This window comes from Leiobunum rupestre, chromosome 4, assembly GCF_980474605.1.
Source record: "Leiobunum rupestre chromosome 4, qqLeiRupe1.1.hap1, whole genome shotgun sequence".
Classification (NCBI taxonomy): Eukaryota; Metazoa; Arthropoda; class Arachnida; order Opiliones; family Sclerosomatidae; genus Leiobunum; species Leiobunum rupestre.
Genome location: NC_143387.1, coordinates 579,201 through 600,264, shown reverse-complemented (window position 1 = coordinate 600,264; position 21,064 = coordinate 579,201). Strand labels below are relative to the sequence as shown.

At 35.5% G+C, this 21,064-nt stretch overlaps 1 long non-coding RNA gene across 1 annotated transcript; it reads right to left on the bottom strand.

Annotated features, from left to right (window-relative positions):
• Positions 1-5,132: 5,132 nt before the first annotated feature.
• LOC149945842 (uncharacterized) lies at positions 5,133-18,125 on the bottom strand. Its single transcript, XR_016480564.1, has 6 exons — positions 17,922-18,125; positions 17,795-17,868; positions 5,519-5,548; positions 5,316-5,468; positions 5,230-5,259; positions 5,133-5,176 (listed from the first exon to the last, which is right to left on the bottom strand). It is a non-coding gene; the product is annotated as an uncharacterized LOC149945842 (long non-coding RNA).
• Positions 18,126-21,064: the final 2,939 nt, after the last annotated feature.

Genomic DNA, 21,064 nt, shown 5'->3' with positions numbered 1-21,064 from the left:
TATCTTTCCATAAAAACGGTTATAGTTTTTGGAGGGACCTTTTTGCTCACGTGGAATGAAGGGCTTGCCACATATAAGAAAGACCTCGGAGAGGGAACTGTGGTGTGGATAGGCTAGCGCGAACGTTTCAGTACTCAGAAAGATGCAGACTAGTCACCATGCTGAGGCAAGGCTTGGGTCTAACTTTTTAAACGTTTCAAAATATTTAACTGTTGACTGTGATATGGTTTATTCCAAGAAGTGTTACTACAGGGGACGCAAAAGCTGGGTCAAAATCATTATCCGTCGGAACAACACCACCAATGAAATGAAAGAACAAAAATGCATATTAAAGAAATTAATAATTTAAAATAAATGAACCTTTTGTGATAGTACTTACGTATTTCTTGTTATATTTTAAAGGGTCCAAAATTCCATACTAGCACAGTCTGAAATCCAACGTTTGCAGTTCATCTTGGGTTTTTCAATGAAAGAAATTAAATTCTTCCAAGTAAACCTGGTCGCTGTTCTTCGAATAGTTTCAACACTTTTTATCCCAACCATTCTGGTTTTTAAAAATATAACTCAGTCTACAAAATTCAAGAAGCAAACTCAACAATTCATCTGCAGAAAATATAGATTTGGTTTGGACAAGCTTTAAATGCGCGATTGTTGTGCGCATATAAAACTTTCACAGGTGGAGGAAATAACGCTTATTAGACGGTTGGAATTAACATGCGGATACCGTTCCCCTTGCTAGATCGGTCTTCCTTTCCACCACCCTCGTACGCATTCTTACCCGCCCTCGGTTTAAAATGTTATTTTAAGTCACTAGATGACTTAAGCCTTGATTCCTGACAAGTTTCCATTTTGAAAAATGGCTATATGGTATACTTTTGCAAAGACGGCGCTAAACGATTTCAGCGCGTTTGTACGCCAGTGCAAAATTCGGTTTATTAATGTTACTATCAAAAATTACTAACAGCTCCAAAATACTAAAAGTTTTTTGTAGTTAATAGATTTATAAATATATCAGAGATAGATCTGACTAGTGTGGAAGGTCATGTTACAAACACTCCACACTTTTTAAAAGCAAGCTCATAAAAAATTATGATTTAAAGTGTACTCTAATGCGCGTTTTTTGGGGGTCCTTATTTATCAAAACCATATGGAAAATATGGGTCCTTATGTGCTTGTTTTCAGATATGTATCCCCAAAAATACCAAATTCACTTAAATGTACCGAACAAACTATATTTTTTTATTTAAATAGTAGTTTTTATATAAGTGAAACCATCAAGTTATTAACTAGAACCGATTGTTGATAAGCGAGCTGTTAGAAGTAAGCTTCTTTTAACTATGAATTTAGTTATATCAACTTTAATGGTTTGGATACGGTTCAAGTTCAATATGTAAATTTGAATCCAATGATACTAAATGAATAATTCGGTAAAAAGTACAGTTTTATTAAAAAAACTATGGTTATAAATAAAAATGGCCGCCATCGGCTTGATAACAAGCATGGTCCCGTCAAACAAATACTTTTCAAATAACGGAAACTAATTATTAATATTAATAGAAAAACGGAGGATAATATACTAATAACCAAACCGAATGCCAAATTACCACGGAAAAAAAATTTGTGCGTGAACCCGTCAATCTGAGTTAAAATCTCGGGGTATAATTGTTTTTCCTACTCGGAAGTTATAAAGTGAGCATTGCCGAACGTTTCATTAGATACCGTGTACAATAACAGTTACCACCGAAAGATCAAATTTAAACCAATCAAAGTGACCTTCGAAAGTTTCATACCATTTGGGATACCATGTACGGAGATATTGACTTAAGTCCACTCGTTATGTTTGATTACGAAATTGGCGACATGGTAAAAATTAGCACCCAGCAAGGTCTCTTAGAAAAAGGTTACCTAGCTAATGTATTTTACAAGGAAGAAGTACAAAAAGTGGGGAAAGATCATCAAACTTGCTCTTTAAAAATTTAGAAAGTACTGAGAAACGAAGGAAATCCGATTTTTTTTGGTTTAACCGGATGAGATCTCGGAGTCCGAGATTTGACAAGTGTTTTTGTTATACGTGGCCTTCGCCATTTATTCCACAATGATTGATTTTATTCGGTTTCACTGGTGTGATTGCATCGAATGATCGATTTTTAAAGGAATTGCTGGACTTGAACGAAGGAAGGAACTAGAGAAAGACGCTATTGGTAAGGGCATCTCGAACGATTTAGATATGGGCGATGGCAGATTGGTGACATTTGTATTGCGCATTTGTATTGTGCAGTTGGTTAGATGATGGTGGTGGAGATGTTATACAATCAATTTTCTTTCCATGTCCTGAGACACGGTCGATTCTTTATAAAAAAATTCAACCTTGAGTGATACATTTATTTATTTTCATCTTAGAATTGATATTTACCTCAACAAAGGGGGACGCCAGTCCTAGTTTTTTATTTAATGCTCCAGCACCGCGTAAAAACCAACGTGTCAGTTGATATAGTCTTTCCCGACGTTTTGATCATACTTCACCCAAAATTTCGATGGGTACTATCTTTTAACAATTGCGTCAAGAGCTCCAAACTCGATTTATCGGTAATTTACGACTTTGGGAGAAAAAGCGTAAAATCCAAATAGCACCATTTACGTCGACGGGGTGCTGCATTGCCCGCTCGAAACTTGTTTAAACTTGGAACGAGCGAGAAACGAAGTTCTATAATCTTCTTCTTTCGAAAATTGTAGTTTTAAAGGATACAACTCTGCCATAGGTCTATAAACTGAATGTTCTTCTTAATTTGACTACTTCTCCTTGAATTTCCAAATATATCTTGTTCACATTTCATTTTAATTCTTAAACCCGAAATTCCAAATATATCTTGTCGACTTCTAATTTTACTTGTTTATCCTAAATTTCCAAATTTATCTTGCCGATATAGAATAAGCAAAACCAAAATACTTCACGGATTAAAGATTTCATTGATAGAAATAATATAAAATTTTCAAATACTTATAAATTGTTGTTTTATTTATCCGTAGGGATATTCTGTACGCTTTAAACAACGAAGGAACAAATTGGTGTTTTTATGACCATGGACACAAATCGGGTGATATTTTATTTAATTGGTGGCGCCCTAACTCTCCGACGTTAATAACTTCTTATCCGATACGTTTCGACAGATATTTGCCTCTTTCTAGTCCTTTTAGGTAGAACGTCACTTTACCAATTATGCGTTTAACTATTTCGCGCAAATATTCCAGTTCTAAATCTCCTTCATTCTAGTTTATTCCGCAAATACTGCGGGAGAGACAAGGGCAAAGCCTTTAATCGTGAATGCTCAACTCGGATTACGGAAAAGGGGCTCTAAAGGAGTTGACAGCATTTTCGCCAGTTTCCAAAACCAAATATGCCAGTTCTTTAATTACATAATTGTTATGCGCTCTTTAAATATTTACTCCGATGACGAATGATAAATCGTCCGACCTCTTCATTGCAAATATGATACGATGTTATTATACACTAGCTCATTTTTCCTTGTAAAAAAACCACCCACATTTCTGAACCAAATTTAGAGTTGTGAAATACAAAAGTAAACCTTTGTTTTAGGAACTGATACCAACGCTGCTCATTCTCGACAATCTACCGAAATATATTCAACCAAACCCTTATTCTCCCACCCCGTTACGAGCCAGTTCCAATACCTCGTTATTTCTGCGCCGGAAGAAAAAGCTCGTTTTAGGGCAATCAACCGAATGGACCCGTTCATTTTCTAAGATAATCATCGTTCCCTTTTACACCACGCAATACTCTTAAAGAATATAAACCTCATTCTCTCATTTTGATTACTAATATATGTATACATATATTGGTAACAACAAAAGGTGTGAAATCCCACCAAAAATTACAGGGTTGAAAAGAGCATGTTCCTTTAAACCAAAACAACAGACCCTATCATTGCACCTCTTAATACCAAAGCCCTTAAACCTTGTTAAACCAAAATATAAGCAAGGTATTTAGAGCCCATAAACGTCGTGAAATCGAATAATATATAGGTATATTCCCAAAAACGCAGTGAAAAAATTTCTTCATACCACATCACTGGTCATCATTATTCTCCCACCCCGTTACGAGCCAGTTCCAATACCTCGTTATTTCTGCGCCGGAAGAAAACGCTCGTTTTAGGGCAATCAACCGAATGGACCCGTTCGTTTTCTAAGATAATCATCGTTCCCTTTTACACCACGCAATACTCTTTAAGAATATAAACCTCATTCTCTCATTTTGATTACTAAGATATGTATACATATATTGGTAACAACAAAAGGTGTGAAATCCCACCAAAAACTACAGGGTTGAAAAGAGCATGTTCCTTTAAACCAAAACGACAGACCCTATCATTGCAGCTCTTAATACCAAAGCCCTTAAACCATGTGAAATCAAAATATAAGCAAGAGTAGTTATGTGCCCCATTCCTAGCCAAGCGGGGGCGTGGCTACCGCGTCCACAGCTGCGTGACGGGGGGGAATGAAGCGGGGAATCGCGTTTCCGCCCCCCTCGGGCGCGTGTCACGCGCGCGTGACCTGAATAATTAATGAGCACAGGTGTTAATTAATTAACCTAGTTAGTCGACCTGTCAATCAACCTGTTCAAGGTCAAAAGGGTGAATATTAATGAGCGTGGTATTGTTTAACTAGATGGATTACCGTTAGGGGTCATTGACCTGTTATATGGATAGTATAGTAACATGTGTTTAGGATCAACAAGTAGTTAGGTTATATGTTTGAATATTAATTTTTGGCGGGAAAGTGTAAGCGTCGATCAACAAGTGGTTAAACTCTTTAGGTTTATTAATGTACACTTGACATAATTTTGGCGGGGAAACGGGTATAGTTTGTACTCTATAGGTCTATTACATGTTTGTACCTTTATAATTAACCGTTAGGGGTAATTGACCTGGTAGCTATATGGTTGAACTGTTAAAGTTTTGGCGCGAATTTAACATGTGTTTCGGTTAGAAAAGCGCGGGAAATTGTAAGCGTCGATTAACAAGTTAAGGTTTATTAGGAATGGTACGTTTTAACCAATCTGTATGAAAATGGTTTATATGATACAACTAACGTGTTTATTAAGAAAGAGACAAAAATAAATATAAACAGTTTATTTAAATTAAAATTTTAAGGGCGCCACCTAAAATTACATAAATTAGTTACTTATATAATAAAACATGTTGAATATATTACCCCCTTCCACGATGATTTTGATCCCCGGCGCTAGAAAAAATTCATATTATAATTTCATACGTATTAAAATATATTTCACGAATTACCTTTCCTCAAGTCCAGTACTCGCATTTCCGCCGACAATGACGGGTTGATCAAAATCTCCCGATATGGAATTGTGGGAGAGTTCGAGGGCGTTGGGGAGTTCCTGGGTGTTGGTGGGTCCGAAGGCGTGGAGGGTGGTGGCAGCGTGTCGGGTCCTATTGTTAGAATTTTTATAAAAGTATAATAAAAAATAGAAAATAATTACTTCGAACTGGTCCTAGGTCCGCGTTTTCTCCTATAATTTAATAATTATCAATTACTTCTTACAGTATATTATCAAAAGTACATTACTTCCGCGTCCTCTCCCCTTCACTACTTTAATAAAATCTGCTGTAATGTTGGAAGCCCTAAATTTTTAAATTTTTGTTGAAAAGGTTCGTATTAAGACGTTTTACAACTTACATTGTAGTTCAGGAGCGAAATGTGATAAAACATTAAAAAATCGCGCCTTTTATACCCGGTAATCTTAACCTAAATATTTGATTTACTATTTCTTTAGCTCGAGGTTAGGTTCGTGTATGGAATTTTTCTCGAGAAAACATTGATATATTTAAAAAAACCGTTACGTTAATAGAGTACGTAAAAATTGTTACAAAACCGTTAGAAAATGGAGTTTCCTAACAATTTACCACATGTTGATATAAAAAAACCGTTACGAAAAATTACGAGTACCTAAAACCGTTATGAAAATTAGCATGTGTTATAGAAGTTCCTAAGCGTCCCGCTATGGGATTTTTGTTTATTACGAAAAATTACGCATGTATTAATAAAAGCGTTAGATAAATTAGCATGTGTTATTGAAGTTCCTAAGCGTCCCGCTAGGGGTTTTTTGTTTATTACGAAAAATTACGCATGTATTAATAAAAGCGTTAGATAAATTAGCATGTGTTATAGAAGTTCCTAAGCGTCCCGCTAGGGGGTTTTGCGACTATAAATAGAGGGACGCGCTTTATTTGCATTTATTTCACAACTTGCATTCGACTTGAAGAAATTGTAAGTACATTTTAAAATTTGGGGAATTACCTTTTTTAAATGACCGTTTATTGTTAGGAAATTATTCTGGCACGATGGATTTTGACCGCAAATTAATAGTTTATTAATTCAGTCTATTTTTTACACCATTTAATTTAGTTTAATTTTTAGAACCAATCCGAAACACCCCCCTGCTCCCAGGTCAATAAGGTCCGTCGTCGATTAGATTTCGGAAATAAAGTAAATATTAAGAAAACTCGTTTCGAAGTAGACATCCCGAAGAATCAACCTGTTATCATAGATTTAACATGCCACGAGGTACTCGATAGCCCTTCTAAACAATCGGCATTCAAACCAGTTGATGCGCCACCCAAAAGCACCCTATCCAAGCCAGGCCCATCTCAACCAGGTCCATCTCAAGCCGGTCCATCTAAGCCAGTAGACGACGGCTGGACGGATATAGTCGTAGAGTTTTCCCGCCATAAAAATTTCGGGATAAAAATTTGCAAGTTTCAAAAATAACTTGTATTTAGACGTAAGACGTTACGTCAAAAATAGCGATCGGCCAACCGCGACGAAAGACGGCGTTTGCGTCAAACTAGATTCGGCGTATGAGTTAAAAGAGTATCTAGAACAGATAGTTTATGAAGAAGGTGATTTTCAACTAAGAAACGAGAAGGTTGAAATTCTAGCGGGTCGGCGAGGTGAAGTTCTCGTTTACAAGAACCGTGGACGTCACTACGAAAAACTATTAAACTTGCAGAATTCCGGCGAAGTTTACGACGTCGCGACAACGATTCAAACCGTATTAAATATTTACGCAGGACTTTAAAAACACCATGGCCCTCGATCTTAGCACCCGTTTCAATCCTAAAAATTTTTACTCAATAGATAAAAAAATTGCCAGTTCTTCTCGAAAGTATAGGTGTAAATCTATGCTATTCGAGTGTAATTTTAAAAAATTAGACCAATTAAACCACGCGGATATCAGTAACCAACTGACCCGTATTTTCCAATCAATATTAGATAGAATTACGGCCGATAATTTAGGCTACACGCGCGTCAGGGTGGTGGTAATTTCCGATGAGCTGCAAGATCCGATAAATTTCCAATTAATGAATATTAATGAGTTGACAGCTGAGAGAATTTTAACGGGGATTGAAAAGGTAGCGCAGTCCGTAAAAACCATTTATCTAGATTCACCCCTCCGATTCGACCTAATATTTCTTCAAGATACCCCTATGAGAGGTCCCCCTCGCAGCGTTAGAACAAGAAGTTATGAATGTTTAGATCAGTATATTAGCCAAGGTAACACATTTATCCCCATTAGAAATACGGACAATTTATGTTTTACGAGAGCCCTGGCGGTGGGAAGAGTTTTGGCCGACTATCAGCATTTAAAAAGTTTAGGACAGGGTGCTAGTTTTAATCAAAACGATTTAAAGACAATTAGAAACGGGAAAAAACCCGAACAAGAACTTGAAGCCAAAAAATTACACGCCAAAGCGGTGGTTCCCGAAGGCCCCGTAGAAATAATAGACATTAATCGATTCCAAAATATATTACCCGTCTACCAAATTATATTAATCTCGGCGGACGATAATTTCGATAAAGTGTTTATTGGGCCCTTCAAAGAAAAACAAATTTCCCTCTTAAAAATTAAAGACCACACCCACGTCGTACGATCTTATTCGGCCATGTTTGGAGCGCAATCTTTCTGTAAATTTTGTCTAGTCCTTTTTTATAACATCAAACAGAAAAAAGTCACGACTGCGGACCCGAGCTTAAATGCCGCCGCTGTCGTGGCCTCGAATTCCACCCCAGTATAGAACAGGCTACCCGTTGTTATGACTGTAATCGGTATTTTGCCGGACCAAATTGTTTCTCCCAACACGTATAACTAGGAACCTGTCAGGTTTTAAAACGGTGCTTGAATTGCGGGAAAGACTATGAAGGTAATCATAATTGCGACAACAAATGTGCTTTTTGCAAAATTGAGCATCCCAAAAACGAGTGTCACGTCCGCCCATTAGAAATAAAATCAAATGAGAAACGACTATGCTATTTTGATTTCGAGACAATAACGACTGACACTGCAATTAGACCAATTTTAATCATTTCCGCGATGCAAGAAGCGCCATTTTCGACCAATTATGATTACCGGAAATTTCACGGCTTTGATTGCGTTCAAAATTTCCTAGATTATTTATTAGCATGCCAGGTGATAGTTAATGGTCGGAAAAGAGATACGGTTACGAGGCCGGTCTTTGAAAACGTCATATTAATTAGCCATTTCGGGAGTGGTTTCGATACGTTGCTTATTCTTAACGGTCTATTAAAACGAAAAATTAAACGCGAGATAATTTATACCGGTTCCAAAGTCCTGGGTATGTTTCTCGCCCAATTTAAAATAGCCTTTATCGATAGTTTCATGTTGCTACCTACAGCCCTTCGAAATTTCTCGAAAACGTTTAAGATTGTCCAAAAGAAAGGTTATTTTTGTTATTCTTTTGCTACGGAAGACAATTTAGATTACATCGGCGTCCTCCCCGAGAAAGAATATTTTGGTATCGACAAATTTACGGACGAGGAAATCGTAGAATTTAATCATTGGTACGATTCCCAGCGTTACGTCGTTTTTGATCTAAATAAAGTTTTAACCGAATACGCGATCGATGACGTTAAACTTTTACAAAAAGGATTCGATAGTTTTAGAAATTTATTTTTAAAAACAGTCGATTTTGATTTGTTAGGGTCAAACGCCATAACGTTACCGGGAGCAGTCACAAATTTATTCCTTAGTAGATTTGTCGAACCAAACACTATCGCGATTGTTCCGGGGACGGGTTATAGGAAACGACATAGTGTCAAGGCCCTAAAATGGTTAGCTTATTTGGTAAAAAAACTCAACGTGAAATTTCAAACGGCTCGATCGCTAGGTGGAGAACATGTCATTTATCCCTATCGATTAGACGGTTATTGTTCCTCGCCCGAAATAATTGCTGAATTTTACGGCTGCCATTACCATAAATGCCCATTGCACACTGATCACCAGGCTTACGATAAACAGTTAAAAGATTATAATTTAAATATTTATCTCAAAACCTAAGACCGCGAATTTTTTTAAAAAAGGAAAGACCTAATGCGCAGTTTATTAGTATATGGGAGCACGAATATGATGAGTTAGTAGAAGACCCAGCAATTGCGAGTTTTTGCGATTCCCTACCCTTTACCAAACCGATAGGTGCGAGAGACGCCATTCGTGGGGGGAGGGTCGAAAACTTTGTAATTTACGCCGAAGCCACTCCCGTGGATTTCAATAGCATGTACCCGTCCGTCCAGATGAGTTCCTATAAATATCCCAAATCGGGCCCCGAAATTATAACTTGTAACTTTAATTTTGCCGTTAACGCTTATTTTGGTCTGATTAAAGCTACGGTGCTGCCACCTACCAATTTAAACCTCCCTATTCTCTCAGCTAAAATTAATAGTAAAATTTATTATACTCTCTGCTACAAATGTGCAGCTGAACAATATTTCGAATGTACCCATACTGATCGAGAGCGTAGCATAACCGACGTGTGGACGACCCCCGAGTTTTATCTAGCGATAGAGTACGGTTACAAAATTATTACAATTCACGAAGTACATCATTATCAAGAGACATTCGATAAAGATTATCCGCTATTCGATGACTATATTCGGCTTTTTTACAAAATCAAAGTTCAAAATTCGTCGTATCCAAAAGACATAATTACATTAGAACAAAAACTTAATTATTTACGAGACTTTAATGAAATTGACGGGTTAGATTTAAAGTTAGACGATATAACCGATAATCCCGCTTTCTGTGGGGCAAAAATTTCCATTAATTTAAATCGAGGCCAAAGTGTTTTTATTAATTCTTATAAGGAATTAGTCGAAATTTTGGCCGATAAAACCAAAGAATTAACGGATTTTAAACTACTAGACGATGATATAGCCTTAGTCACCACTCGTTTTCGGGAAGACTACGTTCCAACTTATCGGAAAGGGTCACCAACGATAGGCGCGTTTGTAGCTAGTTACGGCCGTATTAAATTATACAAATTAATGGCTCAAATTGGTCCTAATTTAAATTACGTCGATACTGACTCTGCTTTTCTTTATATGAGTAAAGATTTATATATTCCGCTAGGGACTACCCTAGGTACATTGGCTGACCAGTATCCTAATGAAAATATAAAAGCCTTTGTTTCCTTGGGATGTAAAGCCTATTCAATTTTATTCGAATCTGGAAAGATTGTCACTAAACTTAAGGGCATTACATTGACTAAAAAAAATCAGTCAATTGTCAACTTTGAAGCTTTGAAGGACCTCGCTACACGCAACCAACAATTGAAATACAGCGTCGAAGTCCCATTTAACGTGAAACGTTTAAAAACGGGGCAGATATTCCAAAAACCTGCTGAAAAACTCGTTGGATTTACGTCTAACAAGCGAATCTTCAAGAGCGATGGTACCAGTATTCCCTTCGGCTACAAAAATGTCAGTAACACGGCTCAAGTTTAAATCACCGACCACGTTCCTCATCAGTGGACCGAGTCGATGCGGAAAAACAGTTTGGACTTTTCGGCTTTTAAAAAATCGACACACGCTGTTCGAGAAACCTCCCGAGCGAATCATTTATTGTTATAATATTTGGTCGGAAAAATTCAATGAGCTTAAAAAAATTATACCTGATATCGAGTTTCATCAGGGTTTATTAAGTGAGAAACCGGAAGAAATATTTGATAGTTCTATAAATAACTTGCTCGTTCTCGACGATCTCTCTCAGAGTTGTTTAAATAACGCGTACGTTTCGGAATTATTTCGTGTTGGTAGTCACCACTTAAATTTAACTATATTATTCTTAACCCAAAATGTTTTTGGTGAAGGTCGAGCGGCTCGCGATATTAGCTTGAACTCATCGTACATTGTTCTATTTAAGAGTCCGCGTGATCCTAGTCAGATTAAATGTCTCAGTCGACAAGTATTTCCTAATAACCCAAATTTTCTAAGTACTGTGTACAATAATGTAACTCCTTCCCGACCCTATTCTAATATTGTTTTAGATTTAAATCAAGAAACACCAGAACATTTCAAAGTGCGAACAAATTGCTTATTTGAAGAGGGCCCAATGATAACTTTTCTAAGGTAATGGTGACGGGTTTAAAAATAATGTTTAAAAAAAATTTATTATGTTAAATATATTCTATAAAAATATGTGAAAATGTTTTCATTGTATAAATTCTTTGTGTTTTTTGAATAAATTTGAATGTATTTATAAAATTGTTTCATTACGTAAGATGACTTGGCCACGAGCGATACGGGAACATAAACCTTATTTAACGCTCATTAAAAAAGCTTCCCCCAGTCAGCGCAAATTTTTAATTAAAAACGCTAGTCCCGAACAATTAAACTCTATTTCTAATATTTGTCTTAATATTACCCGGGGGGCGCTACCTGTAGGCGCAAATAGGAAAAAATATTACAGCGCTATAAAGCGTGCATCAGAAATCTTGCTCGTAAAAATTTAACCGACTTAAACCGTCGAAAAATTCTAATATCTCAGCGAGGCGGATTCTGGGGTGCAATTCTCGGTTCATTAATTCCCGTGGTTCTTAACCGTATTATTAATCGATGAAAAAATTCGTTTTAGTCCCCGCTGATAGCTATTTTAGCGATACGGCCAAATTAATAGACATTATTCAAAATCAAATGAAAAGTATCATAAATAAACCGATTAAAGTAGTAGACACCTAAAAACAGACGTCGCGCATTAAGCCCTCTTAAAAAATGGAAAGATTGATACAATAAAAATGTATTGATTACAATATTTATTTTCGTGATTCATTAAATGCAGACACATATTCCATAACGAGATTATGTCATTGATATATAGTGTATCATTATACATATCTAATATTTCTCTATAAGTATACCCCGAACATTTACATACGATATAAAATAAACAATGCGCACCGCATATTTCCGAGTCAATCGATTGGATAATATTTTTATTATATACCCACTTTTTAGCTAAATGACCCAAGTTAAAATTGTACGTAACAGGTGAATTTCCAAACGAACAGAAAAATTCTCCTTTTCCCGATTCAATAAACACAGCGACCCAATGAGAACCTGGTTCCGTCGAATCGTCCGTATTTATAATAAAACAATACGTTTTCTGTTTCGGCGGTTTTTTGGGAATCGCGTCTTTGGAAAATGTACCAATATAAAATGGGCGCGTTCTATAATCACATTTCAAAAATTCATCAAGCTGATTAGTATTCATGATAGAATCTTTTGTAGTTCTTCGGGATAGAATGAACCCAAGATGACTTGTTTATTTTGATCTTGTATGACGTAAACAGGACGAGGTCTATTAATCACTCTCTTAATAGTAAACACTTCCTTCGACCAGTATCCCTTGTAGCCTTTAGTAAACGCTTTCGGGGCTTTTGTTAATCGAACACGTTCACCGACTTTGAATTTGGCTTTTTCCCTAATTGATTTTTTACCGTAAAGATTTTTCCAAACTAAATGCTCATTATCAACCGTTACTTCACACGGTTTGAACCCGGTCGACCTGTGTACACTGTTATTATATGATCTAACAATTTTCGGTAAATCCTTAATGAAATTTGGTTTCTTAGTTTTAGTAATTAAACGATATATTTTGTTCTCGAGAGTTCTATTGGCGCGTTCTACGATTCCGCATTTTATGTCCCCGTAACTTACAAAATGTTTTATATCGTTCTTTTTTAAATAATCCTGTACGGTCTTATTAAGAAATTCCTTCCCTTGATCCGTATTAATTTTCATGGGTTTATTAACTTTGTGAATTTTTTTAGCGCCTGTAGAACGTCTTTCCCGCTCTTTGTTTTCAAAGGTAACGCGGATAAAAAGCGCGATAAAACGTCAATGTTAACTAAAATATAATTATAATCCGGTTTCAACTCGTCCAAAACTATTAAATCCATTTGATGAATTTCATTCAGTGACGTCACATATGTTGGTGTACGAGCAAATTTAAGCTTTCGGTCTCTATGCAACGTATAGGGGTCTTGCGTTAACAATCATTTTTTAATTTTGGTCTTTGGAATTAAGGGCAAACTTTTTTCTAATCGCTTGACACCGCCTAATCCCCCTGGATTTTCAGTATCGTAATAGACTTTCTCTATGGTTTTATTCATGGCCGCGCGCTTTGACGTTTTAACTTGTAATAAAAATTAAACAAACCATATTCTTAAATTTATACCATTTATTAAAACAAAAATTCTGTAATAATTTCATTTACATCGTGAACCATTGCATAAAATAAATTATGTATGTTTAAAGAACAATGTGGGTAGTTTTCGTTAAAATTATTTAGAGTCTTTTGATAATTGACCAGAGGAAGAGCTCTTTTCACATTCGCCTCAAGCCTTTCAGACCAATGCGAAGCTACGGGAAGGCACGTAATGTCATGAGCCAATTGAAAGTGACAAGCTGTATTTTCACAGGATCCCGTTAACGACATTAGAATCCCGGTTAATTCGTCTATAATACATTTCTTCATTCACAGGTAACAGTTTTTTCTCTCCTGAATTTCCGTATTAAGACTTAAACGAATAATTTTTAACCGCTCCCAGCTTGTTTTACACATTGCAAAACCGTTTGAAGTCGAGTACAAGACATTATACTTGTCATTAGCTCCGCGGACGTGCGAACGCAAATCAATAAATTTACCTCTTTGACATATAAATCCTTCGAGTTTTACGTAATCGGTTAGCCAACTATGAAATCGGGTTGGGGGTTTTATCAAGTCAAAGAATGTGTCAATTTCATCGGAAAATGTCCATAAGTTTTCCCAAACGTTAAGATTAAATGAAACGTATTTTCTATGCCCTTGGCGTTTAATTTTAAGATCGGTACCCGGAATGTCATTTGAAAGAAAAATTTCCAGTTTATCAGAGAGATAATGAGAGCGTGACATGGTTGAACGATTGCGCGCGAGGAATTGTTAAACGGCTTAAGGTAAAGTGCTTTAAATGGGTTTTATTCGGCGTTATAAATTACTTTGCGATCGCGTGTTATCAAAATCTCATTATCGAATTCAAAATACATTATACATGTCACATTATGGGTTAATGCGTTTTTAAATTGCACATCGAGTCGTAAACTACTGTCCTTTCTAAGAGACATATAATCCCCACTAGCGTTGTTGTCGCTTGTTAGATCGAACAGACACATGTTATACCCGTATTTAAAATTTTTAAAACTTATGAAATTACCACGGTCGGCCCCATCGATCCCCATCGCGGAAAATAGACTCTGATAAGGTAAACAATAATTCCCTTCGTCGTAGTCCATTTGGAACCCATCGGGAGGATAACGATCAGGACCCACCGAGAGGGACAAATCGGTCACGTTTAAATGTTCAAATTGTAAACTATTACTATTCAATGACCCGATAAACGCATCTTCCTTGACAAAAACCACAATAGCTCGTTTCGGTAATCTACCTAAAATGATGTTATCGCGGTTTATACTCGTTAGGCCTCTCGCTACGCTAAAATTTTTAACAATCGTTTGCGTTAAGGGATAGACAGCTGGAATATCTGATTCTAGCATTTTTGCATGCGCCAATACGATTGAAGGATTAACTTTAACTTTTGTCACGTACAAGTACGCTTGGTCTATAACTAGTTTATAATCTTTGCCTGCTTTCATAGACATGAGGGTAGTTAGGCGCGGGCTTCTAACTAAACGAAATCGTACCGGAACTTGGTTTAACATAAACTTATTAATTTTGCAAATATCAACAGACAAGGGCCCCATTATTTCAAAGGATTGCGATTCTTTTGATCTTGAGCCTCGCTTCAGGGCCCCGTTGGACTCTGACTTGAACGTATCTAACCACATTTCCGTAGGCTTGGTCGTAGAGTCCATATAAAACATTCCGTTTTGGAGTTGCGAATTTTTTGCATCTTCTCCATAGTTGACTAATTTTTCAATGTATGAACTGTAAGCGTAGTAGTTGTTCGCGGACTGGGTAGAAGTATCCCCGAGATAACAATCGCATTGACTAAAAAGCGACCCTATTAGATTATTCGTTGGTGCCACTTTTGTTTCAACGGCGGGGACATTCGATCCATCGTTATGTAAAAGTCTCAGTTTCAATTTTAACATAGTTTTTGATAAAACCATATATAAATCTTCCGACGCGGGAATAAAAAATTCAGGGCCATTGTCCGATAAATTGTTTGTTGGTAAATATCTTATTTCCGTTGTGGTAATTACATTAGTATTGACCAATGGGCGTTGAAAAATATCCAGCTGACTTAGCATTCCCTCGTAAACCGCCATTATTATCCTAAAAAGTCAAGTTTGGTTCTTTTCGTAACTCTCCGTTTGGACACTTTTTTTCGTTTCCTAATGGGCCCGTTCGTCGTTTACGACAGCCGCTGCCAGACTGATTACTCGTTAATCGATCAGCCGCTTTATGTAATAAATTGCTACCGGCGATTCTTAAATTGTTCTTTAACGTTGCTTTAGGGTTATGTCCTTGTTTTAAATCTTGCCACCATCTCTTGCCTACTCCAAAAGCCTCATTGGTCACGGGTTTGATAATGGGTGTTATATATTTTATCAGCTTTTTAAAAATTCCGCCCACGCCTCTTCCCCGTTGATAAACAGGTCCGGCAAAAAATGGTCCGCCACCATATTGTTCGCGGTAATATTTGAAATAACTTTCACTGTCGGCCATTTCGTCTCAAATGAAGCCTAACGACACTTTTTCCGTTTATAAAGGCTATTGTTTCGCCAAAATCCGTTTTCATGTCAATGTCAACTATTTCTGTATTATTTGTTCTCAAAGGATAGTAATCAATTTTGTCAAAAATAATAGATTTTTCAAACGGTTTATCATTTCCAGCTAGCGGTATTATTTTCATCAAAGGGGCAAACGTATCGCCTACATATTGAGGGTATATTAAATTTGAATATATATATAGTGTTCTGGCTCCCATTGATAAATCAGCAGCGTAGAGACTGTCTGTATTGGCCAAGAGTTCACTAAAGCGCGTAAAGCCTAACATTTCACCGAGACCTTTCTCAGATGAATGAAATATAATTGCAAACCCCGCCGCGGCTCCAATGTGAACGGATCCATTATGGTTAATGGTTAATTTAAATTAATCCCTTATTTCCTCATCCAAGGTTAACATCATTGCGTCTAAAATGTCTTGGACACTCGAGTAAGCACCAGTCGGTATTTGATAATCAATTCGAGTTTCGACTCTAAACGCGGCGTCTTGTACATTATCACTTCTAATTTCAATGTAATTAAAGTTATTTAACGACAAGGACTTTATATAACCAGCAAAAGGTTTCGTACAAAAATATGACCCAATATGAAATCCGTCTTTCCGATATGGATTTATGTTAGGTTCAAAATTGAGAAGCTCTTTAATTGGTCCATTGGGAATTCTAATATGGTAGTTATTGGTGGTTATCAAATTCCAACAGAGACCGTTTGGTTTTGCGTGGAGTTCAATTTTAATTTCATTATCAAGCCCGAATTCTTTTAAACTTTCATTAAGCGCTGCAATACGTTTTCGCACGACACTATATCGAAGGATATTTCCATTCTGGTCTTTCTCCGCTTCAATTTTACCCATTTTCACTGATATTTTAAAGTATGTAAACGGTTGCACGTTTTTAACGGTTGTCGTGGAAACTGCTAAAAATGACCGGTTTTTTTCTGTAATATTTTCCCATGTTGGCGGTAATATAATTTCGCTAATTCCAACTTCAAAATTTGAAGGTACATTTAAAGGTCGTCCTAAATTTACTTTATAAGTAGACGCTGTATTTTCCGGGTATAAATCGCTTGAAGCGTTACTCGGTAATGTTAAAAATAGATCGTCCATTTCAAAAATAATATGGTTACTAGCCTGAACCACCACGTAAACTTTAATTAGATACGATATTAACAACTGGTTATATACTATGACATTCCTTTCTAATTTATAGGGCTATTCACCTCTAGTTATCGATAACCTGATTCTGATTTCCAGTTTTTCCTGGATTTACTGATATAAAAGGACGGGATTTTTTCCATGTATTCTCACAATTCGTTAATGTTTCTGATAAAAAGTCTTACGTTTCTTATGAAAAATCAACAATCTACTAGTAGCTGGGATCTCTCTCGACATGGTAATATACTTATAATAACATTCAAATTATTTTAAAATATTCCACCAAAAATGTGTGTAAAGCTAGTCTTAAAACAACTTAATGTTTCCCCGACATACGTTCTAAAACGCCTCACTTGGGGGCGCTGGAGTAACTTTTTGACGGGGCCTCGTACCCAGTTTAACCCCCCCGACCTCCCATAAATCTTTCTATCATACACCTTATTTAAATTGAATAATACAATATATATATATATTTATATATACGACCCAAAACAAAATACTAGCTCAAAATTATAGTTTTTTACCTTGTCAAATGACAATGATGAGTCCGTTACTGTTCGTTGAGCTTTACCAATGGCCGTTAGTAATGGCGTACATCCTAGAACGTTAAAATATTTTAAAAAATGTTCATTTATAAGCCTAAAGGTTTACCTGGAAAGTATGCGGCCAATATAATTCCTAGAAATCTAAATAAAATGTTAAAAGTTACGCGGTTAGATACTTAGCACAATTTAGTTCCCATTAGCAATAACTAGAGTGCCCGAAATCCTATTTAAAACGTTCAAAACTTAAAACATTATCTTAACAATACTTCTGGCTTAACTTTCTTTTGGAGAATGGCTATTTCGACCGCGTTGCTTAAGATGCTGGGTGAAGATGCTGGGTGAAGAAAGTGGCGCCATCTAACTTAAATATTATATATAAAAAATTTAGTAATTTATAAAGTGTTATTAATATTGGTATATAATAAACAAATTAGCCTGATATTTATGCTATATATTTTAAAAAGTTTTAGTTCGAAAATATATTTTTATGGCAATCTTGCAACGTAATACATAGATGGCGCTAGTGGGCTTGGAAAAGAGAGATTTTGGCAATTTTTTAGGAGGCGAGTTGCTTAAAATTATCGGTTAGGTTAAATGTTATATTATATTAATTATAAAGTGTTATGAATATTGGTATATATTAAACAAATTAGACTGATATTTATTTTATATATTTTTAACAGCCCAAAAATATATTTTTATGGTCCTAGTGATAAAGTACAATAGATGGCGCTAGTGCGCTTGGAAAGTAGGGATTTTCGTGGAGGCGCGGTAAATTCGAAATGTCAATATAAAATGTTAAGTTATTTATCGTAAACTTTATGCTTTGTATAATAGGAATAATGGCCATCTGGTATAATGAATTCAATACGAGTTCTATGGGAGTCAAAAGAGTTTCAGCAACTAAATATTTGGACACTGATAATCCTGGACTATGGACATCTGAAGAAGTCTTAAATTTCGAATTAGAGGATGAAGGTCAAAAAGAGTTTCAGCAACTAAATATTTGGACACTGCTGATCCTGGACTCTGGACATCTGAAGAAGTCTTATATTTAGAGATATATGGTTCGGTGTTGGTCAAACCGAAAATGTTCAATACACCTTTTTAATTTTTTTTGTTTAACCACTTGCTGATTTATGCACGCGACGCTAACATTTTCCCGGTAAAAATTAATATTCAAACATATAATAAACCTTTTCAAAGAGTTTAACCACTTGTTAATCGACGCTTACAATTTCCCGCGCTTTTCTAAGCGAAACACATGTTAAATTCGCGCCAAAACTTTAACAGTTCAACCATATAGCTACCAGGTCAATTACCCCTAACGGTTAATTATAAAGGTACAAACATGTAATAGACCTATAGAGTACAAACTATACCCGTTTCCCCGCCAAAATCATGTCAAGTGTACATTAATAAACCTAAAGAGTTTAACCACTTGTTGATCGACGCTTACACTTTCCCGCCAAAAATTAATATTCAAACATATAACATAACTACTTGTTGATCATAAACACATGTTACTATACTATCCATATAACAGGTCAATGACCCCTAACGGTAATCCATCTAGTTAAACAATACCACGCTCATTAATATTCACCCTTTTGACCTTGAACAGGTTGATTGACAGGTCGACTAACTAGGCTAATTAATTTAACACCCATGCTCATTAATTATTCAGGTCACAGAAATAGATTAAATTTTAAATGTTTCATTCTTTAAAATAATTAAAACATTTAATTAATATCTAAAAATCACAGCTAGATGGCGCTAGCATTTAGACTCTAAAATTTGTTCATTTTTTTTTGACATGCGCTAGCGTCTAGATCAAAGACTGCGGTTTAGATGTTCCAATGTAATAAATTCAAATGAATTTTTTAACTGCAATGAAAACTCTACAACATTTAATTTAAAAATGTCTATATTTTTTAAAATAGTAAAAAACTTTTTTTAAATTATGTTTTATTTTTTTATTATATATGAAATAATGCGCTAGATGGCGGTAAGCTCGAATAGTAATTTGATTGTTTAAAAAATATTACACTTATTCTACTTGTGATCCTAAATATTTTAAAAATAATATTCAAATAATAAATTTTAACTGCAATTCCAAACGTATGCAATATTTAATTTATCAATTGATATAATTTTTGAAAAGTACACAACTATTAATTTTTAAAATTAAATGTTTTTATATATATGCCCTAGATGGCGGTAAGCTCGAATAGCTCCGTTGTTAATTTTGAAAAATAATCAAGTTATTATACTTGACTGTGACCTTAAATATTTCTATCCTTTGATTAAAAAAGTTAGATGTAATCTAAAAATCTTATATTTATTTTAATAAAGCTATTGCACTGAAATATATCTCAACGTTTAACTTGAGCCGAGTTAAAACTTAACATTTTTTTTCTCTTTTTAAAAATGCAAAGAATAGAGATTTTAGAATCGTAATACATTACACCAAATAAATTGTTCTTTTAAATATGAACACTATTGAGAGATATGAACTAAATATACCATATATCCTGGATTGTTTGATTAAAATCGGTTATTTAAATTGTAAATTAAAGCAAACGACTTTCTTTAAAAAAGCATTTATTTAAATTCAAGGGCGTATGCCGTATCCAGAATTTCATTTCAGTGGAGATTGTGAGGTCAGAATTTCAAGGGGGGTTGCGGACGAAGGTTTAACAGTGTTCAACCTCTCCCCCCCCCGGACACCAACATTTCGGGGGGGTTTGAAACCCCAAAACCACCCTCTTAAATATGCCCTTGTTTAAATTACCTATTTAATTTCAATGTATACCACTAATAGAATAATTTTTTTTATTAGAAGTAAACTAGGGCGTCACAAAACCCCAACAGGTATTTTTGACAAAAACATGAGCGGAGCGAGCATGGGAGCGAGCTAGCGACAATATAAATAATTCAAATATTGAACACACATTTAAAGAAATTAAGGTAATAACTTTATATGATAGTAGTTTCAGCCTCTTCAGTTGTTGTTTTTTTATTGACTGTCAAAAGTCGTTATAAATTTGGAGGGCGAAAGGTAATTGCACAATATATTTTAATATTTTCATTATAAAATTTCCGTTTGCCATTATAAAATTTCCATAATAAAATTACGTTCAGCGTTTCTTTCATTCCTACAATGCATTCTTACAATGCAAAAACATTTTACAGAGCGAACAAGGACTTAAAATTAATTTGGAAATGCATGGATAGCGCAGAACTAAA